Source organism: Abramis brama (genome assembly GCF_963993115.1).
Source record: "Abramis brama genome assembly, chromosome: 25".
NCBI classification, from domain to species: domain Eukaryota; kingdom Metazoa; phylum Chordata; class Actinopteri; order Cypriniformes; family Leuciscidae; genus Abramis; species Abramis brama.
In genome coordinates, this window is record NC_139987.1 from 20,636,040 (window position 1) to 20,643,583 (window position 7,544).

The following is a 7,544-nucleotide window of genomic DNA, read 5'->3' on the forward strand; positions in this document are numbered from 1 at the left end:
AAAACGGTGCAAGCGTGACTTAGTATTTAATGCAGCAACCAGCGTTCGTGGAGAACTGTACTTCTTTAAAGATGGGTAAGAATATAATTTTAATTTATATTGTTTAATATTATATATATATATATATGAATAATAATCTCAATATATATATGGGAAATGCTGAAGATTTTAAAAAAAATTAATCACAAAATTATAAACCTAATGTGGTTTTGGCAATGTCATTGGTGCAAGCACAGCAAAAAAGCCAGTGTACATTTCACTCAATTTCCAAACTTCCTACGGTGCTTTCGTCTCGATCGGTTTAATGGTTTCGAAGATATTGGCAAATGTTTTAAGCGCTAAATCACAACGCATATTTGGTAACGCTGAACGGTGATGAGTAGGTGGTGCTGCGCCAAAACGCACCATGTTGCCTCAGGTCATGGTTGTGATGACATACCAAATTTGGTCTGAATATACGATAAAGTGTTGTGGACATACAGCCTTACGTCTGTTTTCACAAGCGCTACATAAAATTAGTTTGCGCGGTATTCGCGAACGGTTAAAACGAATCAACATGAATTCCATAAATGTTTGTTGGCATTCAGTTTTCGTGACAATCAGAACAAGGCCTAGGAGGAGTTTGAAAACATATATTTTTCTGAAAATTCAAAATGGCGGACACATTTTCATGATGGAAAATGACGTCAAAGTTGCAATCGAATCGTCTTGAGGAAAGGAATCAGGAAAAAAATAAAAATAATAAGTTATTAGCATAAACATGAGTGCTAATTTGGACAGTTGGTGGCGCTAGAGTGATTGATTTGGAGACTCCAAATTTGCTATGTTGACAGATCAGACTGTCCTCTATCAGTGTGCCAAGTTTCATAAGTTTCCTGCAAGCAGGTCTATGGGCTGCCATAGACTTCCAGAGCAGAATAATAATAATAATAATAATAATAATAATAATAATAGGAATGGGAACGGATACAATAAGTGCCTACGCATCTTCGGTGCTTGGCCCCTAATAAAGCAGATAGCAAATTCATTCAACATTAAACAATTAATAATCTGGACGTCCGTTGACATCCAGAAACAGTCCATAAATGACGTGAATAAAGATGTCCAATCCGGCCATAATCTAAACGTCCACAGACAGCCAGAACTAGTTCAGAAAAGACGTTCATACTGACTATAATCTGGACGTCCGTTGACATCCAGAAACAGTCCATAAATGACGTGAATAAAGATGTCCAATCCGGCCATAATCTAAACGTCCACAGACAGCCAGAACTAGTTCAGAAAAGACGTTCATACTGACTATAATCTGGACGTCCGTTGACATCCAGAAACAGTCCATAAATGACGTGAATAAAGATGTCCAATCCGGCCATAATCTAAACGTCCACAGACAGCCAGAACTAGTTCAGAAAAGACGTTCATACTGACTATAATCTGGACGTCCGTTGAAATCCAGAAACAGTCAACGACTGACAGCCAGAACTAGTTCAGAACAAAATGACAAACAATATCTGTAAATTAATTAACTGACTGTTAATTTACGGACTATATCATTAACTGTTAAATTGATCTTTTTTGAAACAACATGTATTGTGAAAGCTATACAAATAAATTTGAATTGAATTGAATTGAATCTTGCTGGTCACACACCAACAGGGTTCATGATGCACACATGGCGCTTTTAAGTCCTCCTGGGAAGTTTGTATTCATGAGGTTTTACTATTTTTTTTATTTTATGTTTTAAATTAATTTATGAAGCCACTGTAAAATGTATCATTACATATTATATTGTTATACTATAATACTGTCATATTTTGTGCAGGCATTAGCTTACTTCATCGTAAATAGAAAAGCCTGACAATGTAACTGCTAAATACCAAAGTATTGTGGTATTACATGTTTCTCACTGACACACTCATAACTCTTCAAGATCGGGCTTAAAGAAAATCCCAAGCTTCCTACTCATATTTTCATCATTGTTGGGGCGTTCATGTGTGTTCAATTTGTAAATACGATCTTTATGATACAGGTATGTCTTGAATGCATCAATAGCTCTAGTTTAGGGACAATCCATACAAACAATCTTTACTAAACAGACTGTCACAGTGAGAAGATTTTTGTCCTGTATCAATGCTAAAGGCCTAACCACTGCAGTTAACACCATGCTGTTAAATAAAAGTCTGTAGACAAGTCTTAAGGTTAGGGTTAGGGTTAACCTTAACTCTTAATTTCTAACCCAGACCCGGTTTCACAGACAGGGTTTAGATAAAGCCAGGATTTGTCCTTAGTTCAATTTGGGTATTTAATTATAGCTTTTAAAAATGTGCCTTAGAAAAAAAAAAAACATTACTGGCGTGCATCTTGAGACAAAACAATGGCACTGCCATAAGATATGTCAAGTTGCTTTCAGGTAATACAGCTCAAACATGCATTTTAGTCTGGGACTACAGGCTTAAGTCTTGCCTGTGAAGTGTGAAACCTGGGGTATTATGTTGTAACTTGTATATAATTATGCCAATGTTACCAAAGTGTTGCGTTGGACAGAGGATTAACTCTAAACCAACAGGGTGTGTACCAGTGCCACACAGGGTGAAAAAGGATGTTGACATTATTAGGCATAAGAGTGTTTCTAAAGGAAAGGTCAAGAATTTGTGAAAGTGTAAAAGGGTCATTATGGTTTACATGAATGTAACTGTCACCACCATGATACCAATTCATTAGATTTTCATATAGATCTATATACAGAATTATATATGAATATATGCAGTGTTTGCTCTGTTTAATATACTGTTTGCTCTATTAAATTGCGCTTTATCAGAACAGTGGTAAATAAATATTATATATGGCCAGTTACTGTAAGTTCTTACAGTATTTTTAATCTTTTATTTTTAATGTTTAATTTTTAATCATGCACAGCAATGAAAAAACAATTTAACCAATTGATTAAATATAACAGCCAGTCTACAAATACAACCAAATAAATAGCACATTATATATATATATATATATATATATATATATATATATATATATATATATATATATATATATATATATATATATTCATATTTTCCTGTAATTGCAATGTTGCCATACTATTGGCTGTCTCTCCTAGCTGTTTTGAGCATGATTGGTTATTCTCTGTTTATTCTGACTGTCATCCAGGAATCTAGCCAATGACAACTATGCGCGCCTTTACGAGTCAAGTTTGAATAAACGTCAGTTGAGTGAGTCGGTGTTTGCTTTGCTGCTGCGCGGGATCTTCAATATTAGCCTATTCTGTGGGTTTTACATCGTTTAAAACATGGATTATTTTACATCGGACTGCTAAATGTTTATTTTGTGCGAGTTGCTGAGTGTTAATTGCTGGATGTAAATGAAGAACAAACAAGGAATATGGACAAAGAATTTTAACAACGGACATACTGCAATCTAACGTTACTGAAGGTAAAACTTTATTTCTTACTTAACTCAAATTCTGCTACATCAAGATATAGTGTATTAAATTGAGAATCTAAACGCGATTTAGAGCAATATTATTAGTGCATACGGTATTCCAATGTATTAATGTTATGTGCTGCTGCTAGCATGTACTTGTCTAACTTAGTTTATGATGAAAAATAAAATAAAACTCAGCATGGGAGCTTTACAACGAGTGAACTGCATGAGAATATTGTATCTTTAGACAGAAAGGAACTGTCACAGTCTTACTCTAAGAATCTGCAAACTTTTGAATCTATTGTTGATCGCGGGATGGCTAACCGATAAGTTAAATTAACGAGTCGTAATATGTTTTGGAGCTGGTGAGTCAATTTTACAAGCTTTTGCAAATGTCTCCGTTAGTAAGTAAAACAAATAACTAATATTGATGTGTATGTGTGTGTTTCCTTCATGATCCAGGCATTTGGGGAATAAATATTATCCAGCCACACGATGTTCAGATGCGGTGAGTATTGTCATAAAATACACGTGAAATAGAGGCAGAACATGTGAATCTGCTCAAATGCACTGGTTCAAACCCTCCAGACCAGCTTTATCTTTTTGAGTTTACAGGCCTAGCTGACCCAAAAATAAATGTCTTTCAAAATGAAAGTATTTTCAAACCTGTATATGAAATACAAGAATTTTGGGAATAAAACAACTGTATTCTTTGTATGACAAAAATAAAAGGCATTTTTCAAGATTTATGGTTCTACATAAGAAACTCATACAATTTCAACATATGGGTGAGTAAGCTACATAATGAGATAACTCTTTTTTTTTTCTTTTTTTTTTTTTTAATGAGCTGTTCTTTTAAAGGATTAGTTCACCTCAAAGTTGAAAATTGTGTCATCATTTACTCAACCTCAAGTTGTTTCAAACCTGTATGAATTTCTTTCTTCTGCTTAACACAAGATATTTTGAAGAATGTCTGTAACTTGGGTCCCATTGACTTCCATTTTTTTTTTCCTACTACGGAAGTCAATGGGACCCAAGTCTGTCTGTTTACCGACATTCTTCAAAATATCTTTCTTTGTGTTCAGCAGAAGAAAGAAATTCATACAGGTTTAAAACAACTTGAGGGAGAGTAAGTGATGACAGAATTTTCAACTTTGAGGTGAACTAATCCTTTAAGGACATTTGCTAAATTAACCATGTTTTTTATTATAGTGAGAAACCATGTTTTTATGGTGGATTGATTACAATAATTTATTAAGTGAGTATAGGAGCAGGCTTCACTGCATATATTAATAAACTTTTAGAGTGCTGGCCTGGATAATTGTAATACGTAAAATAGGAAAGAGAAAACGCACTATGCATAAAAGTTTATGCATAGTGCTGCCTCTTACCTATTTTACGTATTACAATAATTTATTACCATTTGGTTAGTGTCGCAAAACATTGTTAATTTTTAGTAAGGGTTCTCCAGATTTATATAACACTTATGGAACATAAAAAAATGGTCATATGTTACCCGATCAATAATCCTATTAACACACTTTAAAAATATATATATATTTTTAGATCAAGCATTGGACTTACGGAGCAGAATAGGCACCAACAGAGAAACAAGTCCATCACTAGTAAGTATCCACTGCAGTATCTGGTTACACTTTATTTCGATAGTCCACTTTCACTAACATGTCAACTAACTCTCATTAGAGTATTAGTAGGCTGTAGTAGACAGTCAATAGACTGGTAGGTTAAGTTTAGATGTTAGGATTCGGGTTAGGAGAATAAGTTGACTTGTAGTTGCCAAGTAACTTATAGTGAGTAGAATGTCTGTTGGGGGACCAACAAAACAGAGTGTTAGCAAATATTAAGCAGACAGTCTACTAATACTCTAATATAGTTGACATGTAGTTGCAAAGTTACTTATAGTTAGTAGAATGTCTAAAGTGGACTATCGAAATAAAGTGTTACCCAGTATCTAAATCCGCAGTCAATTTTAAAGGCACAATGCACTCCGAAATTAAAAAATGATCTCTTTTTTTCTTCTCTCGTGCCATTCCAGATGTATATCTGACTTTCTTTCCACAAAGATTTGTTGAAAAATTATCCATTAATGTAAGCCAATATAATGCAAGTGCATACGCCAGAAACTTCATACAGCCTACTCACAGCTTGCTGTGTTGTTCACACAAGATGTTTTCTGCACGTATCATGTGAGCTTTACAATGCTCTTGGACTTTTTCGACCTTCAGCATTTTGGTGTCTATTCACTTGCATTATTTGACACAAATACAAGAGATGGATAATATTTCTAAAAGTCTAGTTTATTTTTTCTAAAATATGTGTCTTCATCTGAAGAAAGAAAATCATATACCTTTCGGTCAGCATAAGGTAGATAAAATGAAGGGGGAATCAGTTTGCTCTCCTTTAGTATTATTTATAAACCTTACATGTGATTTAATAAATGTACAATTAAAGGGGTGTTCCAGGCAAACATCTAAATCCCTTCACAAAGAGCCCTTCCACAAAAGGGTTAGCAAAGGGGGACATGCATGCGATGGTAAATTAACTGAAGTAATTTTATCTTATAGTAATTTTATATTATATTTATGGTAATGTGACCTAGGATGGCAAGTTCCTGTGATTCATTTTAAAGTAGATATGGTGGAAGAGTTAAATTTAACATAGAATAATTGAGTTGTTTGTATGGGTTTGCTATATTACACACATTTTCATCATACCGAAGTTCCATAGGTAAAACTTTTATTAATAGGTGCGTTAATGTAACTACCTGCAGGGTTAAAAGAAAAGATGTCTAGAACACACAAACTTAAGGAACTTTTACACATCAACAATGTACTAAAAACGGAAGAGTTTTTTCTTTGTACAGACGACAACGTTATTAAAACGATTACCGTTTGGACAGATCCACTGTGTTAATCTACATGTTCCTTCTTTTGGTGATGCACATTTTTCTATCAGACATAAGTTTTAGATACCAGACAAAACGAATGAAATGTGACCCATGCTAATTAATTCCCCCCTTTTACCTCTCTCTTTTATCTTTCTGTGGCCAGGATCCTATGGGATTAATATCCTGCCATGATTCAAAACTGAAAATAAAGTTCTGAAAGGTTGAAACTAAGTGTTCGAAAACTCAAAATCTTATAAAAAAAGTTTTGCAAGATCGAAAAATAAGTTTTGCAAGCTTGCAAAATGTAAAAAAAATAAAAAATATCTCTGCAAACATTATGTTGTTTTTGAGATTTCCTTCTTCAGAACTGCAAAAAAAAATTACGATGTTGCGCAAACAATTTTTCAGAGTTTCAAATTTGTCAGTGTTCTCCCACTGTATTAGTTTGTTTTCCAGGTTTGAAACCTTGTAAATGGTGATCTGAAAACTGGTGTGCGAATGTGTGAAAAAAAGTTTTGAAACTCTGAAAATAGAGTTTTGCAGGCTTGCAAAGTGGTAAAAAAAATAAAAATCTCTGCAAACATAATATTGTGTTTGAGTTTTCCTTCTTCAGAAGTGCAACACTCTTTTTTACGGTGTTGTGCAATCATTTTTTCAGAGTTTCGAATTTGTCACTGTTCTCCCAGTGTATAGTTTGTTTTCCAGATTTGAAACCTTGTAAATGGTGATCTGAAAACTGGTGTGCGAATAGGTGAAAAAAAGTTTTGAAACTCTGAAAACTGAGGTTCGAAAGGGCGCAACTTATTACATTACATTACATTTGCACTCCTATTGCAGACTATTTTTTCAGAGCTGAGTTTACAACACCCACTTTGCGGAGATACGCCCTCACAGTTGCGAGCTTGCGACTCACGTGATTTGTGGCAGCGTTGTTACGCAGCTCTGCTCTGAAACTCTGAAACTCAGACTGAGCGAAAATGAAGCTTCGCAACTTCGCAACTTAAAAAAAAGCCTGGAGGGAGGGCCTTCTGCTATTGGCCAATGCTTTGCTGTCTGCTGACGTACAGTCCAATCACAAGTCGTATTTACTGGAAAGGTGGGATTGACCGACTGCTCCGCCAATGACGAAATTCTCACTCTCGAAATTCTCATGCTCACTCGCCTCACACACAGTCTGCTCACACAGCGAGCGACTTAC

The 7,544-nt window shown here is 34.7% G+C and overlaps 1 long non-coding RNA gene across 1 annotated transcript; it reads left to right on the top strand.

Annotated features, from left to right (window-relative positions):
* Window positions 1–3,106: 3,106 nt before the first annotated feature.
* LOC311076948 lies at window positions 3,107–5,571 on the top strand. The gene is made up of 3 exons (XR_014604718.1): window positions 3,107–3,447; window positions 3,901–3,946; window positions 5,005–5,571. It is a non-coding gene; the product is annotated as an uncharacterized lncRNA (long non-coding RNA).
* Window positions 5,572–7,544: the final 1,973 nt, after the last annotated feature.